Source organism: Python bivittatus, unplaced genomic scaffold (genome assembly GCF_059951505.1).
Source record: "Python bivittatus isolate LINGU-HERP-01145 unplaced genomic scaffold, Pbiv_v1 ctg000070_np1212, whole genome shotgun sequence".
NCBI lineage: Eukaryota > Metazoa > Chordata > Lepidosauria > Squamata > Pythonidae > Python > Python bivittatus.
The window spans coordinates 27,337,322-27,349,340 of NW_028277034.1; positions in this window are offsets into that span (position 1 = coordinate 27,337,322).

Consider the following 12,019-nt stretch of genomic DNA (forward strand, 5'->3'; position numbering starts at 1 on the left):
TAAGATCTTTCTTGTATAGTTCTTCTGTGTATTCTTGCCACCTCTTCTTAATCTCTTCTGCTTCTGTTAGGTCCCTGCCTTTTGGTCCTTTATCATGCCCATCTTTGCCCTAAACGTTCCTTTCATATCTCCAATTTTCTTGTAGAGATCTCTAGTCTTCCCCATTCTATTGTTTTCCTCAATTTCTTTGCATTGTTCATTTAAGAAGGCCTTCTTATCTCTCCTGGCTATTCTCTGGAAATCTGCATTCAGTTGCTTATATCTTTCCCTTTCACCCTTGCTTTTCGCATTCCTTCTTTCCACAGCTATTTGTAAAGCCTCATCAGACAGCCATTTTGCTTTCTTGCATTTCTTTTTCTTTGGGATGGTTTTAGTTGCTGCCTCCTGTACAATGTTACGGACCTCCGTCCATAGTTCTTCAGGCACTCTGTCTACCAAATCTAATCCTCTAAATCTATTCATCACCTTCACTGTGTACTCACAAGGAATATGATCTAAGTCATACCTGAGTGGTCTAGTGGTTTTCCCTACATTCTTCAATTTAAGCCTAAATTTTGCAGTAAGAAGCTCATGATCTGAGCCACAGTCAGCTCCTGGTCTTGTTTTTGCTGTCTGTATAGAGCTTCTCCATCTTTGGCTGCAAAGTATGTAATCAATCTGGTTTCGGTATTGACCATCTGGTGATGTCCATGTGTAGAGTCGTCTCTTGTGTTGTTGGAAAAGAGTGTTTGCTATGACTAGCTTGTTCTCTTGACAGAACTCTATTAGCCTTTGCCCTGCTTCATTTTGTACTCCAAGGCCAAACTTGCCTGTTATTCCGATTACTCCTTGACTTCCTACTTTAGCATTCCAATCCCCTATGATGAAAAGGACATCTTTTTTTGGTGCTAGTTCTAGAAGGTGTTGTAGGTCTTCATAGAAGCGGTCAGCTTCAGCTTCTTCAGCATCAGTGGTTGGGGCATAGACTTGGATGACTGTGATATTGAATGGTTTGCCTTGGATACGCACTGAGATCATTCTGTCATTTTTGAGGTTGTACCCCATTACTGCCTTTCCCACTCTCTTATTGACTGTGAGTGCAACTCTATTTCTTCTAAGGGTTTCTTGCCCACAGTAGTGGATATAATGGTCACCCGAATTAAATTCACCCATTCCCGTCCATTTCAGTTCGCTGATTCCCAAGATGTCGATGTTCAATCTTGTCATCTCATGTTTGACCACATCCAGCTTGCCTTGGTTCATAGATCTTACATTCCAGGTACCTATACAATATTGTTCTTTGCAGCATCGGACCTTCTTTTCGCTTCCAGATACATCCACAGCTGAACGTCCTTTCGGCTTTGGCCCAGCCGCTTCACTCTTTCTGGAGCTACTTGGAATTGCCCTCCGCTCTTCCCCAGTAGCATATTGGACACCTTCCGACCTGAGGGGCTCATCTTCCAGCGTCATATCTTTTAGCCTTTTGACATTGTCCATGGGGTTTTCTTGGCAAGGATACTGGAGTGGGTTGCCATTTCCTTCTCCAGTGGACCACATTTTGTCAGAACTCTCTGTCATGACCTGTCTGTCTTGGGTGGCCCTGCACGGTATAGCTCATGACTTCACTGAGTTACGCAAGCCCCTTCGCCACGACAAGGCAGGATCCATGAAGGTTTGAAAAGTTACAAAATATTTTTATGACTCAGACTGAAACACAGTTTACTTCTGAGTTTTCCAACTGAAAATTTAGAAGGGGTCATTTCTTTGTCTCATAAATTTTGATATCATGTTTTATCTGGGCTATTCTGGTATCACTCTCTATCTAATCTAACTTATTAATTGTCGAAGGTGGTTTTTTAGGGGTGGGATTTGTTTTTTTGGCACACATAAACTCTTGCCTATAGGAGTCTGTGATTGCATTTACACTGATCACTTCCATCTCATCTATTTTATTTTCTCTTCAAGCTTTATCTTTGTTTTAAATCTTCATTTAACAAGGAAATATATAAATATTTTATATTTATAATAAAAGTCTATAAATAGAAACACTTTCATGGTGATTAAACACTGAATGGAATAATAAACAGTGCTAGGAAAGAGTAGTTTCATAAACTGTATAATCTCTGTGCCAGCTGTAATATGGCTCCTTTAGTAGCTCACAGTGCAATAGAACAGAAGTTAAACAAAGCAACAGCATGAACCATAACAACAGTCAGTACCACTACAACTGTTTAATCTTCTTAAAAATTTTAGAAAGTCTTCTTAAAAAAATAACTTCTTGATTATTCTAAATATATAACAAGAGTTTGCCAATTGAGTTTTCTTAGCTGATGTTCCAAGCGCAGGTGCTAGAAGGAAGAAGACATTTGCTAACGGTAATAATTCATGGCATCTTAAAAAGCAAAGGGAGTTCACTTCCTGTGCGTTTAGAGCAAATAAGGGAGTAGCTTTGAGGATTAATTAATGCTCTGAAAATTAAAAGTTGTTTTGTCATTTTTGTGTTCTTGCACGTTTGGGTTAGTTCCCCAAACAAATAGAGAGGTGGGACATTCCAGCCATGAATTTGAGCACATGTATGTTGAAAAAAATCAACTATATTTCCCTCCACTTTCAACTTGTATCCAGAGAAATAACAATGCATAATTTTGACCTTGAAATCTAAGACTAATATAAACCAACTTTTAGTGTAGCACTTGGTTATATTTTACCCCATTATAAGCCTGACCCTAATTAACCCTTTTAGTAAAATGGAATTCATTGGCTCTTAAAGACAGTCTCCTTGAAAAACAGTGTCGCAGTGTCATTCAGATGCTTAAGTAATGCTGCTTTATAAAGGGATTTGTGGTAACAGCTCTTGAATTTTAATAACTTCTTATGCTATGCTGCACTTTTACCTTGTTCATGTAAAGTCAAAGACTGAACTATGTCAATCATGATTTTTAATAAGAAAAAAAAAAAAAGACTGCTTTAGGATTTATTTATTTATTTATTTATTTATTTATTTATTTATTTGTGATTTTGGTTCACTTGATGATTTGGAAGAATTCGTAGCCATGCTTCTGGATGCATTCTGCTGAAAATTATCTAACATGCCATCCAGTTAACCTGTTGAGGCTACAATGTTATAAATACATACTTTCCCTAATGTGTTAGACCTAATGAAAAAAATGAAAAAAAACTATAATTCATGGCAAATAACAAAATCTGCATTTTTAATATGCATTTCAATATATACAGTCTTTTATAACAAATTGCACTGTTTGACAGTACAACCAGTTGATGCAACCTTAACATACAAAACACCACTACTTCACAAACTGCACTGGCTTCTTCTTAACGTCTGAGTGCAATTCAAGGTTCTGATATAAAGCTGTTCTTAATATAGGGCTGGGTTATTGGCAGGACCACCTATCTCCAATTGCACGTACTCAACCCATGAGATCCAACAGAATGGGCATGCTTAGGGTTCTCTATATGAACTGCACCCATCCCCCTTATATTCAGATCACCATAGCCCTACTGGTCATCTGTAAAGGAATAAAAAATTAGTTCTTCCCTTGGAAATTGGGCTACGATGTTGGATGAGCCTATCTGGTAACTAGCTTGGAATTGTAATATGACCTTAATTGTGTATGGCTTCATATTGTGTTGTGTGTGTGTGTGTTTTAATGCTCACTGGCTCTTGTTTTAATCAATGTTAGTTACCCAAAGTTAGCAGGGGTGAAAGGTATTGGTTTACAGGGCAATTGTGTGCATGTTCTGACCTAATGGAAATCATTAGAGACTTCTATTCCTTTCTCCTTTTCTTATTTTTTTTCTTTTTTTTTCTTTTTTTTCTTTTCTTTTCTTTTCTTTTCTTTTTCTTTTTTTTCCTTTTCCTTTTTTCTCTTTCTGTACACTTTTCTTTTTCTTTACTTCCCTTTTTATATTCCCCTTAGTTTTCATTCATCTTTTACCTTTGTATTTGTAGACTTCAATAAAATTATTACCAAAAAAAAAAGAAGGAAAGAAAGAAAGAAAGAAAGAAAGAAAGAAAGAAAGAAAGAAAGAAAGAAAGAAAGAAATTCATATTGCTAAAAGTGCCCATTATAAACATAATTGAAAAAAGCAAATCTGCAATGAGAAGTGTTTATGCCATCACAGATAATAAAAATCCAGCTTTTTGAATAATTTATTTCTACTCTTGAGATGGTTTATTAGGTATTCTCATTTAATTATTTATATATCCATCTCTATATTTATATTACTCAGAAATATAGGGTACTAGTGTATTCCTTCGTAGCAGTTTCACCTAACTAGCTTATTAGCATTATCATATACTCTGTGGTTTGTTACCACTCTAGGTATATAAAATGGCAACTTTATGAATGGAATAATTTTATTAATTAGCTAAAATTTTTACCAGGGAAGTTGAATTTAGGAAGACCTTTAGTAACTATGGGAAAATGCAAGGCGATATTGACTCCCCCTTTATGCTACAGCACAACTAAGGGAAGGGAGAGAGGGAGGAAAAAGGGAAAGGGCAAAAGTGAAGACTATAAGGATCTATCTGAGCAAGCCCATGGTTTGCAGGTTTGTTTCCTTTAAATTATTGGTTCAAACAATAGGTTTGAAATTCAACTTTAAATGCCATGCTATTCAGAAGCAGACCAAACATGACATTCGTATACAAGTATTTACATGCTTACTAGAAATACGTTACTGCATTTATCTCTGAATGTTGACTTCTCATGTAGAGTACATGTCTTTGGCTTATATAAGAACAGAATTATGATTTGGTAATATATTTGTTTATAGAATTAAACAATTGAGGAACACCCAACAACCTCTTATCTTTCTTAGCTGTGCTGCATGTTGTCTGCAACAACACCACCTGCATGTCATTTGGACAACTGTGATAGTAGAGGGTTTCAGCTCATGCTTTTACATATATATGTAAAGCTTCCCCACTCAGAACATTTCATTATATCCAGCTCTACACTGATATCACCTTTGTGACTCGGAGAGGGCTATTCACTTCTTTTTGTGAGATGAATTAGAAACATAAACATGCCATCAAAATAGTACTACAGCCTTGGGGTAATCCAACATGGCTTTTTATTATGATATAAGAATAATTATGTTTCAGATCAAGCAAACCTTCTTAAGAAACCTAAAATCATTCACCATAGTTATGAATTTTCAGTGTGAAGATACAATACCTGGTTTCTACAGTATGTAGCTGATTGTTCAAATAGTTACATAATACAGATGTTCAAATAGTTATAAAATAATGCAAGTAGTTCTCTTATTAGATGTGACATTTACTTTTTGAACTGACTTCACTGTACACTGTGCTGTTATTTGGCTTTCAAATTATTATTGCTATTATTAATAATAATATTTCTCTGTGCTCCTATTTTTTATGTTTCCTCTGAATGCTTTTCTTTCTTATGAATATTTTATTTAAAGTTTTACATATATGATTAGTTGTTAATTTTAATTATATTTGCAGCTTTTTAATTTAAAAAATCAATTAATAATGAAACAGCATTAGCTCTCTGTTCTAATAAAAAAAATGTTTTTGCCTATGAAGCATCACACTTTTTGCAATTATATTATACATTGGAACTTTTTTTTTTAAATGTGTGCTCTATTTTCAAGTGATCAAATTGTATTTATCGAATTTTATTTCATTGAACAAGCATATTTAAATATTCTACATTATAATGATTTCCCCCAAAATAACAATACTTATTTCATTATATTAATATATAAACAAAAGGAATGTATATGTGATAGACTTTTTATAACACCTATTTTTATAGGAGCAAGTTGGAAATACAAACCTGATGAAATGGGAGTAACTATTAGTTCATGCAAATCCCCTGTATTTTACCTCAAAGCCTGTAAATAATGATACTAGGTCAACCTGCATTATTCCATAGAAATATTATTTGAGACTATGGACAGAGAATAGTCTTTTAATCGTTTTTAAAAGATGATAACTCATATAAATTTCACTATATAAAAACTTTATTTGCACTGGCAAACCAACATTCAGGCACAAGGAAGGATTTTTTTTTTTTTTTTAATCTGCACTCAGTCGTTACCGACTCTGCAGTGACTGCTTGGATGAGTCCTTGCAGTTTTCAAGGCAATTGTTTCGGAAGTGGTTTGCCAGAGCCTCCTTCCTAGAGCAGAGCCCAGCTGGCGAGTGCAGGAGGTGGGGTTTCCATTGCTTCGTGCCCTTTTCGGGCGTGCACGGTTTTTTGCGCTTACTGGCAACTGCTCTGTTAATATTTATGAGGTTGCAATAATTTACACATTTATTTTAGAGTTAAGTTCCACTGAAAATAATCAGATTTACTTATTAGTCAACATATATGTGCATGTTTTGGGGTTTTTGTGTTTCATGCGTTGCGTCTCTGTGTGTGTGTGTCTGTGTGTGTGTGTCTGTGTCTGTGTCTGTGTGTGAGTGAGACAGAGAGAGAGAAGGAGAGAGAGAGAGGTGTCTTGCATTTGCTATTAATGCTGCATCAGATAAGATCCCACAGTTCGACTATCCTGCCCTCTTTGGAAATTTGCTTTTGAGGCCCATTTTGGCCACTTAATGTTTATCCAAACACCTTTCTCTGCAGTTGTATTAGCAGAAAAGAATCCAAATCTTGACACCATTTAACCTATCCTTTGTAATGATGAGTTTTAATTTGTCTGTAAATTAAATTTATTTTAATTCATGTAATTCATTTTAAATTATTATATTTATGGAAATATTTTAAAAATATTCTTAATAATTAATTATTAAGATTATGGGTTTTTTTTATATCTACAGTTTTTAAGCCATACAATTTATATTTATCTAAAATTAGGAAGATGCCATTTTCTTTCTTCCTTGCAGAATGAAATTATTGCATTTTAAATTATGTAATCGACATTTGTAATTTTAATCATAAATTAACTACCAAACCTCCTTTGATTTAATATTAACATACATTTATTCAAGTTAATGAATAATATTGAAAAGTACTATCTCTTGTCTCTGTCTCTCTCACTGTTCTATACAAATTCTCATGAACACATTCAGCATGGTACAAAAAGTTAACAGTTAATTGATCATAGCTAAATTTATAAGGTTTTCATATTTATAGTCCATTGCATTTGTTAAAGAAAATGTTAATTATTTCAAAGTGTAATTATGTTCCATTTTTCTCTTCCTTCATTTTGGTATTGTTCTTATAAAAAGGGAAAGTGGATTAATCAAACCCACTGCATGTAAATGGCATCATTTCGTGAAGATTTGACTTTATTCCTTCAGCGAAATGTAATTTAATATTTAAAGCAAAGATTACAGATAAATTTAATACTTAAGGTATTAAAGAACAGCAAGTTCAGTAATATTTGTTTACACTTTCTTGATACAGTAATAGATGTCAGTTACAGTATTCCTCCCAAAATAAGTCCTCTGAATTTTGCAAGTGTGGCTTCCCAAGAGCTGTGTTCAAACAACTTTATACTATTACTAGGAAAAAAGAAATCAAACCAGGAAAATTAAGTGTGTGTGTATACTCTGTGTGTGTGTGTGTGTGTGTGTGTGTGTGCATAACAAATTGATGCCTTTGAATTGTGGTGCTGGAGAAGACTGCTAGAAGGTCAAAACAGTCAGTCCTAAAGGAAATCAACCCTGACTGCTCATTGGAAGGATTGATACTGAAGCTCAAGCTCAGATACTTTGGCCACCTAATGTGAAGAGAGGACTCTTTGGAACAGACCCTGATGCTGGGAAAGATTGAAGGCAAAAGGAAAAGGGGATGGCAGAGGATGAGATGGTTAGATAGCATCACCAAAGCAATGAACATGAAATTGAGCAAACTCCGTGAGGCAGTGAGGGACAGGAAGGCCTGGTGCGATATGGTTCATGGGGTCACGAAGAGTCCGACACGACTAAACGACTGAACAACAACAATATATATATATATATATAGAGAGAGAGAGAGAGAGAGAGAAAGAAAGAGAGAGAGAGAGAGTAAGAAAGAGAGAGAGAGAGAGAGAGAGAGAGTAAACACACACCTGGTTGGCATCTTCTTCAGCTGAGAAAGGAACTTGCAGGAAAATGTGGTAAACTTAAGTTCTAAATATTGAACACAGATCTACAGCGAGGACATTGAGATGTCATTCAGACTAGAGAAGTGTGGCAGGATGATAAGGTAATTAAGGGGGAGGTAATTAAGACTGATGGAGTGGAACTACCAGTGGGCCACATAGCAAACATAGAGACCAGCTTAGTGTCCCACAGTCACATGGGAACCATGATGAGGAGGCAAGGAAGACAGCAACATCCAAATACTACCAAAGGATAAGACAGGTCCTGAGGAGCCAGCTCAATGGGAAAACCAAAACAAGATCTAATTACCATGAGAAGCTGCTTGTTCTTTATATTTAATTCCAAAATCTTACTATAAAAGTTACAATATTCCAATTTTATCTGAACCCTTAGTCCATTTATAACTTACTAAGTTCAAAATCTTATTTAGTTTTTTGCTGTTTATTTCAGATTCTTTAAATTCTTAAGCGTATGATTAATGTTTTTTTTTCATACAGAATTGAAGAGGCAGAATTGAAGGCAGAATTGAAAACCTGGTGTTTTCAAACTTGTCACTCTGAAGGTCTCTAATAGCTCAGAAGTAGTTAATGAGCAATTTCTGAAAGTAATTAGAAAGTGAGGTTTGAGAACTTAGTGTCCTTTAACAGTCTCCACCACAGTTGTGAGCAAGATAGCTAATCCCATTGTCTCCCAGTGCTCAAACCTGCAGAAAACCTCTGTCTTGCAGTCTCCTTGAGAGGAGCGGCCATCTGGAGCACATGTAGGTGATCTTCTGTCCTTTTTTTATCTGGAGAGATTCCAAGGAACCAGTCTTCACCAGTCTACTCACTATTTGCCACAGTCATCAGCTCCGCTTTCACAGAGCCTTCTTCAGTTCCTCCTACCTCCCTCAGAAATCCCAAAATTGAATGTTTGCTATTAAGTGTCTTTTGAAATGCTAGAAATGCAACAATAAATTGTGCATTCAGTTTGGGTTACTATCTTTTTTTTTTTTTTTTTTGTCTGACAGGCTGCTCATCTTGACAAGCTATATGGCAATCAGAACATGGTCCTTTACCATGTTTGAATCTGATTGGGACAGAGAGATTAAAATGTTTACCAATTCCAGTATATAAGACTCATAATACAGTTCAGTATCCCTGGGATATTATCTAGAGTCATAGGATTTTCCCTTCCAAGAAAACTTTGAATTAAAAAGTCTGATTTTGGATTATTCATTCCACCTTTATATCAGCCTCTATGACTGTCTCTTTCCAATTTAAAGAATTTTAGATAGGAAAAAAAAAAAGGGGAATGTAAATGGTTGGACATGGAAAATGGGACAGCCTCTAACTTTTTTCCATGTTACCAAATATGAATATGCACGTGCACGTGCACACACACTCACACTAGTTTACAATGAAGAAGATGAAGAAAAGTAAATGTCTCCTCAACTCCTGGCTACCATGACATTCACTCATCTGCAGCCAATAGGGCACTGAGTCTGAAATTTAGCGAGTCCTCTCATATGGCATCTGTCCTCATACATTTTAAGAATTTCATTAATTATTTCAGACGTCATTTGTCATGTGACAAATATTTCCTCATTCATCAACTCTTTTTTGTATTATAAAGCTATGTTTGCATTGATGTTATGATTAATATTATAAAAAATCACAAGTAACAATTTTTAAAATACCTTTATTATTCTCTATACAACTTAATTTTCTGGTGAGAAGATTGCATTAACTCAAACCTATAATGACAGAAATAATGGTTAGAAACTAAAAATATATAAGCAGGTCCAAAGATGTGATACACTGTAAATTCTTTTTATTTTTACTATAAATGCAGGCCATATAATAGAAATTCATAATGGTTTTGAAGATCGTTGAACTGATCAGCAGGGATCAGTTTAGAAACAACTATCAAATAATTTCTCCTCATTCACTCATGATCTACTTGAGTAAAATCCTCTTGCCAAACTACCTGTGCAGATCTGGTCCCTGTAATTCATGAATTTAAATTCCATATGGCCTTCTGTTTATGAGCACTCATGTCCTGAACTCATTACCAAAATCCATTCAACTGTAACTAAGCTCCATCTCAACCTCAGATTCAATGAAGAAGCCAAGCCAAATCAAAATGATGGAAACTGATTGAGACTTCTCCTGGGAGCTTCATTCTCAGAGGCTCTGTGGGTTCTTCTGATTCAACTGTTAGAATCTAGCAGTGAAGTAATGTGATGCTAGTATCCTTCACAGTATGACTTATACTGTTCATATTAATACTTTTATATCAGATGAACTGTTACAATAGTAGTATTCTGGAACCGGTTGTCTAATATACAAGACACAGTCCCTGCAGGTATATACTGTATGTAAGCAACAATAACAACAACAAAAGTCTCCAAAGTTAAGAAACCTAGATTTGTAACATGAGACCATTGACTGTTTAAGATTCTATACATTATACTAATTTTTATGTTTTTATTCTTAAATATTTTTGCATGCCTAATTGCACATACAGGTGATAAATTTCATAGAACTATTGTCAGGATTTTCATTCTCATGGGAAAGGATTCATCCCGTTATCTTTACAACAATAACAAATAATATTTTGACTACAGAGATCATGTGAAAAACACCTGTTATTGTGTGTTGTATATTGTGCTATTTACTGCCACCTATTGGCGTGTGTATGCTAGTTACCCAGTGGGTGTGGCATAGAGCTATAATACAAGGAGAGGAAAATGTGCAGCCTCTCTGAGTAGTTGTTAGTTGTTTTAGTGTTAGCCACTATATAGGTTTTATGGGCTACGTAGTTGTAACAAAGTACCAAGTAGTGTACCTCTTCTCTAAGAGTTTGTAGCTAGAGATTTTGTTAAGCTTGTGTTGCTAATAAGTCTTGGATGCTACAATTAAATGAGAAGGTGTGTTTTTCTTTATATTTTGTATGATATTTGCATTTTATGGAATTTTGCATTTTTATCAATAAACACCAGTTAGTATATATTTTCTGACTGGATTTCTTTGGGAAACAAGAAATGGACATTGCATTGTGTTTGCTTTCATGGCTAATATTTTCCTGGAGTTTTTGCTGCGCTCTGCACAAACAGGAGTGTTTGTGATTATCACTCTGCCCGACAACTATAGCAAATACAGTAGGTAAAAAATATAATGATATGAAAGACAGTTGACACTGGGTTGCATTACAGTTTTAGGTATGAGCAGCAGTGCAGAGAGAAGCGCATATCTGTTGCCATATCTCCTCTTCTCCAATCATGAATTCTGAATCTCTTGAAAAGGCGACAATAATGGTTCGGACACCCTGCTGATTGGAGGGATAATGGTGGGCAGAAGCATGTTCCATGAAAATAATTCAGCATTCTGCTAGCAGTTTGGAAGTAATATGCAGCTAAATTTGTTACATCCTAAAATTCAGTAGAACTTGTTCATGGATACTCTAACCAATATTTTGTTTTGAAGGCGGGAAGGCAGGAAGGCAGGAATTTGACTCTAATTGTTTGAAGAATAAATAATCCTAATAATACTAGGAATATACATAATGTAATTCATTCATCTATTTAGGATGGATCAAAATCTAGAGATAAGATACATGTAATTTTACAAATGAGATCAAACAAACAAACAAACAAATACATTTCATTAGTTGGAAGAAGAATTTGTAGGGATTCTATGGACTGCTAATTTCACAGGCAATCAGATGACATTTCAGTTCTTTTGATAAGATATCTGCAGTCCCCATTAACAATGTAATATATGCTGGTATGAACCTAGTTCTAATCATGATGCTTCGATTGCAGTTATTCATTAGAAGTAGGGATGTTGTAAAATACCAGTGCCTGATTTGACTTAGGTATGAGCTGTTTGGGTTAAATCTAATTCTATTCTATTTCTTAATATGATCAGAGAGAAAAAGCTCCATTCTTGTATGTGCTTGTCTCATTCAATTCCA